Consider the following 12926-nt stretch of genomic DNA (forward strand, 5'->3'; position numbering starts at 1 on the left):
GAAATGTGAGCGGGGGTATTCTATATAAATGAGTTTGTATAAGACTGGACCACGAAATTCTTAGTCTTATTATATAACGCCGTTCATAATAGAGACTTACAATTCACAAGGATGACCATAGGTGACATGATCTGAATCCTAATGAATTGTGAACTTTTGCTTATGAAAGCGGTCATTTGGTTTGTATGGGTGAAAATGGTCAAATCGCCGACTTAACAAGCCTACCATTTTGGGGATTCGTCTGATTGGGGAGCTGGGAATACAGCTACACAAGAAGGAATTTACTCCTTCCCCAACGTCGGGGTAAGTAGATAAATTGCTCCCTTGAGGGCTGATTCCGAGGCATGAACAATATAGCGCCACACCCTCTCTTGGCCCGGGAGGGGTTTTCGTTATAGTTTGACTATGATTTATTGTTCATTAGAGGAATCAGTGGTACGTAAGGAGTTAGATGTAACTACAGGGAAAAAATGATAATTTTTGCCCAGCTGTACTTACGAGCAATTTGTGAAGGGTTATTGCACTATTGACTGGTTATATCCAATGGACATAAAAATATATCTGTAGTGCAAAGAGTATAACTATCACTCTTTAGTAGAGTGCCAGACAATCTTTTAGCTTATGTAGTGGTTGGCCTTCCTACACGCGCGCGCCCGCCAGAATGCCCCCTTGGTTCTGCACGAAGCCAATACCCCCGCCCCCCCCCCCCCCCCCTCTGCACGAAGCCAAGCGGGAATTCATTGATAATGACTTTGCCAGGTTCTAGGGGTTCCCCTCTTCTTTTTTGTCGATCGAGCCTTCCCCTCTCCCTATCGCATGGTGAATATTTTAATTAAAGAGTTTAATTAATTATTCACGTACTATTGGAGCTTCAAGTTATAGATCCATGAGGTCCCCTCTGTAGCTCAACAGGAATCAATGAGAATCAATTTTTAGATTAATTTGAATTGTTCAAATTAATCGAGGGAATTAGTTATACGTGATTTAATTAAATTTAATATAAATGAGATTTATATTAAATGTCGTTGGTGAGAGAATGAAAACTATATGTTATATTGTATTTGATACAATATAGAAACAATAAGGTATATATGTTATATTTGATATAATATATAGTTTAATTATGATAAGGTAGTTATCATATAAATATATATTAAATTATTTATTAAAATAAATTATTTTAATTTATTTTATTTATTTAAAAAATAATTTTAGGGAGGGAGTTGTAACTCACTCCCCCTTTTTCTCTCTACAACGTGAGAGTGGGAAGTTGTTGGTTCACTTGTTCCTCTTATTCCATTCTGGTTTTTCCAGAGAATACCAGAGAAAATAGTTTTACACATAAACATTCTGAGTTTTTCCCTGTCTTCTCCTCCTCTCGACTCAAAAAAATCTCCCTCTTCAAAAATAGCCAGAGCACACACAAACTCCTGGATTTTCACCCAGAGAATACAGAGGTTTTATCGTGGTGGTGTTTCATTCAGTTTGAGGGATTTTACTTGAAGAACAGTTCTTCAAAGGTAAGGATTTCTGAAATCCGTTTTACTCTTCTTTATTTTTATTTTAAGCATGCTATAATTATCTCTTAAATGCATAATCTGTATGTTGTTTACTGTAAAATTTATATTCTATAAATTATGGGATTGGCCAATCACGTTTTCTGCTTAAGGACCTTCAATGGTTCCTTCACTAATGCCATCAATGACCAACTCACTTTTTATAAGCATTGCATGTTGGGATTGGTGTCCTAATTCTCCCATAGTCTCATTGTTTTGTAAAGATACACATTGTTCAATGAATAAAATAAGTGTTATTTAATTCTGGCATTTACTCATATCCAATAAATAAAGCTCCTTGGTTATCTTATGTGAACTTAAGCATGTATATGTGATATACAAGTGGATCATGCCTTAAGTGATAACCTAAATCGGTCTGTAGTATAAGGATTAAGGTGAGATACTTGATCCTGGTGACACTACGGATACTACCCGCTTCGTAGAGGTTTGCAAGTGTTGTAAACTACTACAGATGATAGATCCTGACCATTCATGTGGAGATGTGGAGCGGGAGTGTCCTATACAAAGAGTTTGTATAAGACCTGGACCACGAGATGATTAGACTCTATATATAACGCCGTTGATACTAGAGACTTACATCTCACCTAAACGATCATAGATGACACGATCTCAATTCTGAGTGTTTTGGGAACTCCTGCCTTTGAAGGCGGTCCTTTGATTAGTATGGGTGAGAGTGGTCAGATTACCAACTCAACATGCCTACCTTTTTGGGGACTTGTCTGATCTGGGAACTGGGAACTCAACCCACAAGATGGAATTCACTCATTTCCCGAAGCAGGGATAAGTAGAGGGATTGCTCCCTTAAGGACTGATTCCGGGGCTTGAACATAGTGGCCATAGCTTCTCTTTGGAAGAGAAGACTCAGTCATAGTAGGACTATGATTTATGTTCATTAGAGGGATCAGTGATACTTAAGGAGAAAGATGTAACTACAGGGGCATAACGGTTATTAGATGTTCTTACGAGCAATCTGTGAAGTGTTGTCGCACTGCTGATTGGTTAAGATAGACACATATATATCTGTAGTAAGGAGAGTTCAGCTGTCGATCTTTAGTGGAGTACCTGGTAGTTAAAAGGCGGGCGCTGTGTGGAGCGCGTTAAGCGATCGTGTACTTCAGGCTTCATCGCTTAGTAAAGGTAGACGATCATGTAGAAACAGCTAAACGATCGCTTGGATTTTTCTAGACGATATTATAGTTATGCTAAACGATTGTTTAGCTCTGGGAGCGCTAGTAAACGATAGAGCAAAGAGTTTGTTTTACTGTGTAGACGATCGTGGGGAGCTTAGTACACGATGGATGGTTGGAGAAGCGATGCTTTGCCAAGCGATTCAAGACCCGTTTTTCTTATTTGAATAGGAGACTTCTTATCTTTGTAATAGTTAGCTTTCCTTTTGTGTTTTTTAAGGCAATTTTACCCAGTTCATCAACTCTTATTGCTTATACATGTGATCTATGGTACTTATTTATCAAAGTGTTTGTCATATAGTTAAAAACCCACCTTAGGTTGTCAAATTATTCATGCATCATGTATTATAATTGTTATAATGGAGCATGAAGAAATTACTTGAAAGCATGCGCATGCATCATGAAATATAAGAGTTATATTTTGCATGCAGTGAGCATTATCTTGCATCATCCTTTTATTATAAGTGTTATAGTCTAAGTGTGAATAGAAGCATGTTTTGCTTGTTTCATTGTTGTTTTGTATAAGTGTTATATAAAAGAAGTAGCAATGAATGGACAATGCATTGAGCATGACACTTAGGCTGTTTATAATCATTATGAATGCCTTGTATGTGTTAGCTTAGCATTGTGGTTGTTTCCGTTTATAAGTGTTATAAAGGAAATTAAACTTAAAATCAATACTTCAGAGTTGCATGCGGACTTAGGGTGAACTCAAGTTTTTTAAAAGGGTTTTAAAATTGGATTGAGATTGGCCTAAGTTCAAGTGGTTCTAAAGAGTTTAGTAACCTAGATTAATCTTTTAAAATCAGTTTAATAGGATTAAATTAGTTAGAATAAAAGATTAAATTTTTTGTAAACCTATATATAAGGGACCTTTTGTCTAAGGCTGGTTCTGGCTAAGTTGGGGTTCTTAAGTTGACGGATATGTAACACCCCTACCTGGGAACCTACCTAGAAAGGTGAATTAGATAGATTTTCAACAAGCATGCGACATTTTGGTCAAAAACTTCGTTAAAGAGTTTAATGAATGATGATCAAAAGTTGTTCAACTATCCAAGGTAAATGTTACTCTTGAGAAAACCTAAAAGTCACTTAGTTAAAATCCTTAGTTGTATTTTTTCTAAGTAAGCTAAACCCTAGGTTATAAAATACTCAGTGGGAGGAAAAGGCATATTAGATATGTCTATGATTCTACTCACGTTTCTCCCTGTATGTTCACACCGTGAGATTCATACTTGGTCTCAAGATGCCCAGGATGCATCACCCTTCGGATGGTGTTTGCATGAGTCAATATCAAGGTGGACGGAGAGAGTATTTATAGTAAATGGCTGAAGGGTGTGTGTCAACACATCCTATGGTCTCTGTCATTGGTTCACACCGTGAGATCATTCTGTATGCCCTCATGTTGCCTTCGGAGCATCCCTCTTCGAATGGGTTTTGTGCAGTTGGTCAATATAAAGATGAACTCCAAAAATGGATAGGGTCGCTTTAGGTTTTTCCCTAATCAGATTTTTTTCCTTTGGATTGGCCTTTTGGGACGGACTTCTAGGGCTTAAAATGGCAGGTCACACTTATGGGAGATTGTTAAGTAAGTTAATGATCTCTTGGCCAAATCAATGATGGCTTGTCATTGTAGGAACAAAAGTTGTTCTGGTATTAATGACTGGTTGAGAAATTTTCAATTCAGAGGAGGGATAACTGACCTTCCTTCGGCGGCTTTTGTCCTAAACCTTTGAAGCGTCATTGCGAAACTAGATGTCACACGGGGTTCATGTTAGTTTTGCTAAAACCTTATTGGATGTTGTTTTTTTTACAATGGGTATTTGCTTAAAACCTAACGTAGGTCAATATGTTTTTCTTTTCAGCAACTTGTTAGTATTTCCGTTTAAAGCTTTTAAAAATGACTGATTATTTACAGTGGAAAGAATTGTGTGAAACGAATTTCGTGGCAAACGACCTCCATCCCACTACTCTCCAAAAAAGGAAACAAGACAATAAATATGATTTATTGGTCTTGAAGACATGTCTGGTAGAGAATGATGATTATGCCTGGATCCTAGATTCAGGTACTACAAATCATGTCAGTTTCTCTTACCAAGGATTCATTTCCTGGCAAACGTTGCCACAGGGAGAGATGACTCTTCGAGTCGGTACTGGTGTGGTTGTTTCAACTATTGCTGTAGGCAGGCTTAAGTTATTTGTTGACAAGAAACATTATCTATTACTGAATAATGTTTTTGCAATTCCTCATATTAAGAGGAACCTAATCTCGGTTTCTTGTCTCATTGACAAGGCTACACCATCTCCTTTTCTAAGAATAAAGTGTTTATTTTCAAGAATGGAATGAAGATTGGTTATGGTTCAATGGAAAATAAGTTATATGTACTAAGGTCGTTAGTCATAAAAGCCTTGTTTAACACTGAAATGTTCAGTACGGCAACAACAGCTAAAAGACCAAAGGTTTCTCCAAAAGAAAATTTCCATCTTTGGCATCTAAGCTTAGGTCACATCAACCTCAATAGGATTGAGAAGTTGGTGAAAAGCGGATTTCTAAAAAGTTTAAAAGAAAACTCCTTGTCGGTATGTGAATCATGCCTCGAAGGCAAGATGATCAAACAACCTTTTACTGGAAAAGGTTACAGAGCCAATGAAGCCTTGGAGCTTGTACATTTAGACCTCTATGGTCCGATGAATGTTAGAGCTCGAGGTGGGTATGAATATTTCATCTATTTCATAGATGATTATTCCAGGTTTGGGTATCTTTTCCTAATGCAACGTAAGTTTGAAGCTCTTGACAAGTTCAAGAAGTATAAGGCTGAAGTTGAAAACTTGTAAGGTAAGAAGATAAAAATACTACGATCTGATCGTGGTGGAGAGTATATGGACCTCCAATTCCAGAACTATATGATAGAACATGGGATTGCATCCCAACTCTCGGCCCTGGGTACACCTCAGCAGAATGGTGTATCTGAAAGGAGAAATAGGATCTTGTTGGACATGGTTCGGTCTATGATGAGTTATGCTCATCTTCCAAACTCGTTCTTGGGTCATGCAGTGCAAACTGCATGTTATATCTTGAACAACGTTCCCTCGAAAAGTGTTTCTAAAACATCTTTTGAGTTATGGAGAGGCCGTAAAGGTAGTTTACGTCACTTTAGGATTTGGGGTTGTCCAGCACATGTGCTAGCGACTAACCCAAAGAAGTTAGAACCACGTTCGAAGGTTTGCCTCTTTGTGAGCTACCCCAAAGAAACGAGAGGAGAATTCTTCTATGATCCCAGTGAGAACAAAGTGTTTGTTTCCACTAATGCTATCTTTTTGGAAGAAGATTACATGAGGGATCATAAGCCACGGAGTAAGCTCATTTTATGTGAGATCTTAAGTGAGACTGAGACTGCTGAGGGTTCAACAAGAGTTGTTGAATAGACCGACAGATCAACAAGAGTTGTTGAGGTCGGGACATCTACTCAACCAGCTCAAGAGTTGAGACTGTCTCAACGTAGTGGGAGGGTTATGAACCCACCAGATCGCTATATGGATTTGACTAAAGCCCAAAACGTCGTTACGAATGATGGAGTCGAGGATCCGTTGTCTTTTAAGAAAGCAATGGAGGATGTTGATAAAGATGAATGGGTCACGATGATCCTCAAGTATCTTTGAAGAACGAGGGTTTATATACTTATGTATGGAGCTAAGGATCTGATCCTTACGGGATACAACATTGTTGATCCCTTTACAAAGGCCCTCACGGCTAAAGTGTTCGAGGGCCACCTGAATAGTCTGGGTCTGCGGGACATACGGCATCTTGTCTAAGGCAACTGGGAGATGAAACTGGGGTATGCCCTAGTTTATTGTATATTATACAATTTTATATTATATTGTACATTAGTCTCCCGAGTCATTAGGACAAGTGGAAGATTCTTGAGATTGGTGTCCTAATTCTCCCGAAGTCTCGTTTTGTAAAGATACACATTATTCAATGAATAAAATAAGTGTTATTTAATACTAGCATTTACTCATATCCAATAAACAAAGCTCCTTGATTATCTTATGTGAACTTAAGCATGTATATGTGATATACAAGTGGATCATGCCTTAAGTGATAACTTAAATCGGTCTGTAGTATAAGGATTAAGATGAGATACTTGATCCTGGTAACACTACGGATACTGCCCGCTTCGTAGAGGTTTGCAAGTATTGTAAACTACTACAGATGGTAGATCCTGACCATTCATGTGGAGACGTGGAGTGGGGATGTTATATATAAAGAGTTTGTATAAGACCTGAACCACGAGATGATTAGACTCTATATATAACGCCGTTGATACTAGAGACTTACATCTCACCTAAATGACCATAGATGACACGACCTCAATCCTGAGTGTTTTGGGAACTCCTGCCTTTGAGGGCGGTCCTTTGATTAGTATGGGTGAGAGTGGCCAGATTGCCAACTCAACATGCCTACCTTTCTGGGACTTGGTTGATCTGGGAGCTGAGAACTCAATCCACAAGATGGAATTCACTTCTTTCCCGAAGCAGGGATAAGTAGAGAGATTGCTCCCTTAAGGGCTGATTCCGGGGCTTCAACATAATGGCCACAGCTTCTCTTTGGAAGAGAAGACTCAGTCATAGTAGGACTATGATTTATGTTCATTAGAGTGATTAGTGGTACTTAAGGAGACAGATGTAACTACAGGGGCATAACGGTTATTGGTCCAGTTGTACTTTGTTATGCAGATTTTGATAGGTATGATTGATGATGTTCTATGCTCGAAATGATGCGATACTACCGCTAGATATGCATTAATGATGGGTGTTCACATAGTATGCCATGTGTTGTCAAAAGTTTCCTTACAATAGAACCAAGTGTAATTCCACCGCAAATTTCTCAGTGTGATACGAGGTCGAACACGGGGACTGATTTAGGTTATTGTGGTATGTTCATGATATATGCGACCAGGTTTTAAATTTTTAAAAATGTGTTGGCAGGTATATAAATTGCGATAAATAAAGTAAAGCAGTAAAGATGCGATAATAAAATGAAAATACAGTAAACCTAAACTAGATGATACAAGATACAGGCTTCATGTACAAGATGTTGGAGTCAAGGCTGGCTGTGAAAGTTATGCAAAGACGTGGGATGCAGCGATAAGTCTTATGAACAGAATAGAAAGAGAAAGACAAATAATATAAACAACGCAAGTTCTTAATTGCATTGAAGCTACAAATACTGTTCCGCTCTTCTCTTGGCGTACACCTTTCAGTGATCGGCCACGCTCCCACATGTCTGTGGTGAAACAGAGACTAGCTAATGAACGCAAGGTTGCTTCCATGTCTGGAAGTACTACTCGCTTTTGCTAATACATTCTTCTGACCTTTTCTCGATAGATCAGAATAGTATCTTCACTTCTACTCTCACAGGTGAAGATGCCATCTAGCATGCCTTAGCTAAACGCATTTTATATCTTTAAGACAGATTAAGAACTTAGTTAATTCATATTGCTTATTAGGGAATTTAGAAGACATCATGAAGAAAGTGATTGACAAGTGAATGGAAATAGATAGAAAATGGTAAATGAAAGCTATCGAAACATTTAATATCTCTATTAAGCGTTTGATATATGGTATGAATGAAAAGATAAAGAGAACGAGAAATACAACGATGAAAGAGATAGAACGATACAAATAAGTGCCAATGTCTTGGCACTGATTCGATGGAGATATGCTTGCAGGATAGGATGGATTTGATTGTAGGAAGAGCTTCCCTCTCAAGCTTGCTCCATCGGTAGCAAGGATCTTTGCACAGAGCTTTCAATCGGGTGTTTGGCAGATTAGATTTGAGATTCACCTTCCGGCCTTATCTCGTATTCTTCTCGGATTTCTTCACTTAAGCACTCAGCTCAGCCTTTTTCTCTATAATCTAGCAGAACTTAGCCCCGTATCAAGTAGCATACTTTTTTCTGAAATCAATGGGGTATTTATAGGTGCAGATCTTTGACTCCGGTCTTGTGGTCCCCTCTAATGGTTATGGTAATTTCGAAGATGGAGGGAGATTATTCCTTCTGTTATGCAATCAGACCGTCAATTCTGCACAACCGTTAGTTGTACACGTGTCTCAATCCTCTGCTTTTGCGTTGCTCAGCTACATCATTCGATCTTAAGTTCGCATGCAGTGTTGCTTTTATTACCGCATGCGGTTGAAACACAGCTCTGGACCGACTGTCGTATTGTGTCATCATTGTTGATTGAGGGGCGCAGTGTGACAGAGATGCATTGATCAATTTCTCGTGAGCCTTGGGCGCAAGCGGTGACTTGCTCTCCTGCAAAATAGAGTAAAATTCGACTTGTCTTCCATCTTTATGGTGTTAGTGGGTGTAATTGCAAACATTTATAATTATTCTAATACTAGACTAATTTTCATACAATCGGTGCATATTCACTAACTTTTGGCCGCAATATCTATATAAGGTGGCATAAATAACTTGTATTTCTACAAGTTATCACACCCCCAAATTTAGATATATGCTTGTCCTCAAGCATATCTTCTACTAAGGCAATTATGCTCAATTGCTATTATCTATTTTTGCGATGATTGGTTGCTCCGAATGCTACACTTAGGCACATTACTTGACATCGCAATTTCCTTCTATTTTTGCTAATTCTTAGCAAGCCCTACTTTATTCTTCTATATGAAAAAATTCTACTCAAAGATGCTTTTCTAGTTTTCAAAATAGAATATTCCTTCTTTGTCAAAACAACTTGATGTGTCTATATGCAGTGAGCAAAAATTTACATCATTTCTTTATTTAGAGACTGTTGGTCATGGTTACACTCTTCGTTTTGGCTTATCCCCACAGGTGTCAAATTACAAATGCCTGTACAAAAGTCACAGAATTACAAATGAACACATTACAAAATTTTCTATTGCCTGTACAAGAGTCACAAAATTTGATTACTTTACCAATTTGATTCAGAAGGGTGCATGATTTAGAATTCACACCATACTTCCAATAAACGCAGATACATTTTTGCCGAGGACGGGCAACATGCATACATCCCCGCAACATACCCCTTAACAGACGCATTTCTGGAGGATACCTCAACATAGTGCATTTGGCTAAGGACGGGCAAAAGACATATACGTGCGCAACACACCCCTCTCATAGTTTACTTTTCTGTCTTCTTAATTCATCAAAAACGTCAGTCGAAAAGACCTTGCGATGATTTATCCAATCATTCACAACAATTATATGACCGGTGCCACTAAATTTAAGATATGGAGAAACATGCGAAATTAAATTGGAAGGAAATACAAAAATATTAAAGACTGATTCCACTAGATAGTAATTGGCGGAATTTAGAAAACGGTAAAAAAAAGCGAGTAAACATAGATAGGAAGGTCGATTGAAAGAAGTTCTTAGAGTTACCGCAATCGCTTTCCCTGCAAGCGGTTTAATCCTGCTTGCCCAAGTCAATGGTGTCCATGCGTCGATCGAAGTCGCCTCCATAGTAGGGCTTAATCCATTGACTATTGACTTTGAATGCGCTGTTCCCATATAAAGTTGTTAGTTCCACTATGCCGTGAGGAAATATTGTCTTGATTCGGAATGGCCCAAACCAGTGAGACTTCAACTTTCCTAGAAACAATCGCAAACGTGTGTTGGATAATAATACCTGTTGACCTTCAGTGAATGTCCAATCGTGTATTCGGTCATCATGTCATTTCTTTGTATTCTCCTTGTATATCTTAGCATTTTCATAGGCATCCCTTCGTCATTCAACCAACTGATTCAATTGCAGCTTCCGGACTTTCCCCACACTAGCTAAATCAAACTTCAGCTTCTTGCATGCCCACATCGCCTTATGTTCCAATTCAAGCGGCAAATGACAAGATTTTCTGAAGACCAAGGCATACAGAGACATGTCAATTGGTGTTTTATAGGCAGTCCTGTAAGCCGATAGTGCTTCATCAAGCTTGGGTGACCAATCCCTCATGGCAGTAACTACCTTTGCCAAGATAGTTTTGATCTCTCTATTAGAAATCTCTACCTGCCTATTAGTTTATGGGTGATAAGTAGTTGCAACTCGATGGCTGACATTGAATTTAGTCAACAAGTTAGCAATTATGTGGTTGATAAAGTGAGAGCCCTCATCGCTGATTAAGGCTCGTGGCGTCCCATATCGAGCAAAAATGTTCTTCTTCAGAAACTTCGCCACAGTGGTTGCGTCATTCTTGGTGCATGCGATGGCCTCAACCCAATTTGATACATAATTAACCATAACAAGAATATATTGATGACCTTCTGATGGTGGAAACAGGCCCATGAAGTCAATTCCCCAAACATCAAGTAATTCAACTTCTAAGATTGACGTCAATGGCATTTCATTTCTTTTAGACATATTCCCCGCCCGTTGACACCTATCGCATTGCACAACATGGGCATGGGAATCCTTAAACAGTGTTGGCCAAAAATAGCCGCACTGTAAGACTTTTGCTGCCGTCCTTTGCCCCCTAAAATGTCCTCTATTAGGAGACTCATGACAGAGCTCTAAAATGTTTTTGCTTCATGCTCAGGAACACAACGACGTATTATATGATCAGTTCCTTGTCGATATAGGAAGAGGTCGTCCCAGAAATAAAATTTGGCATCATGTCTTAGCTTCTTCTTCTTCTGGTATGTATAATCATCCGATAGTTGACCGCAAATTATGAAGTTAACTATGTCCGCATACCAGAGAACATTAATGTCTACTGCCATCAACCGCTCATCGGGGAATCTTTCCTCAATATCTTTTTCTGTCCCTTGAACCTCGCAATTTTCCAATCTTGACAAATGATCTGTGACTTGGTTCTCGGTGCCCTTCCGGTCATTGATTTCTAGGTCGAACTCTTGCAGGAGCAATACCCACTGTATCAACCTTGGTTTTGTATCCTTCTTCGTCATTAGATACTTAATCGCAGAGTGATCTGCATACACCACCACGTTTGTTCCGATTAAATACTGTCAGAACTTCTCCAATGCAAATACCACTACGAGCATTTCCTTTTTTGTGGTCGTATAGTTCTCTTGCACGTTGTTCAATGTTTTGCTTGCATAATAAATAGGATACAACACCTTATCCTTGCGCTAACTCAAGACTACGCCACAGCATATCCGCTAGCATCACACATCAGGGCGAATGGTTGCATCCAATCGAGCGCAATCAAAATGGGTGCGGAGATGAGCACATCTTTCAATGTGTTAAATGCTTTGGGCAGGCGTCATCAAAATTATACTCGTGGTCAGCATCAAAAAGTGCACTTAGGGGTCTTGCGATCTAGGAAAAGTTGCGAATAAATCTTCTATAAAACCCCGTGTGCTTCAGAAAGATCCTAAGTATTTTTACGTTCACAGGTAGGGATAATTTGGAAATTGCGTCAATTTTTTCCTGGTAAACTTCCAATCCTGTCTTGGAGATTTTGTGACCCAGGACTATTCCTTCTTCCACCATAAAGTGGCATTTTTCCCAGTTCAAAACAAGATTTGTTGCCATGCATCTCTTCAAAAAAATTTCAAGGTTAGACAAACAGGAGTCATATATACTACCAAAGAATGATAAATCATCCATGAATACCTCGACTGACTCCTCTAAGTAATTTGAGAATATTGCCATCATGCATCATTGAAAAGTGCCTGGTGCATTACAGAGTCCAAATAGCATACATCGGAAAGCGAACGTACCAAATGGGCAGGTAAAGGTTGTCTTGTCTTGGTCCTTCGGTGAAATTTCTATTTGGTTATACCCTGAATAGCCATCAAGAAAGCAGGAAAATTCATTCCCCGCAAGTCTTCTAACATCTGATCAATAAACGGGAGTGGAAAGTGGTCCTTTTTAGCGGCCAAATTCAGCTTGCGATAATCCATGCAGATTCTTCACCCCGTAGTTGTCCTTATGGGAACTAATTCATTATTGTCAATAGTGATGACTGTCATCCCCCCTTTCTTCGGAATACATTGTACTGGGCTCACCCAATTGCTATCAGATATCGGGTAGATGACACCTGCGTCCAGCCATTTTACTATTTCCTTCTTTTCAACCTCCTTTGTGGCAGGTTTCAAGCAGATTGCCTTTCTACTGATCCATTCTTTCCTTATTCCAAGCGGATCTTATGCATACAATA

Source organism: Benincasa hispida, chromosome 3, assembly GCF_027475165.1.
Source record: "Benincasa hispida cultivar pf3 chromosome 3, pf3_genome.v1.1, whole genome shotgun sequence".
In the NCBI taxonomy this organism is placed as follows: Eukaryota; Viridiplantae; Streptophyta; class Magnoliopsida; order Cucurbitales; family Cucurbitaceae; genus Benincasa; species Benincasa hispida.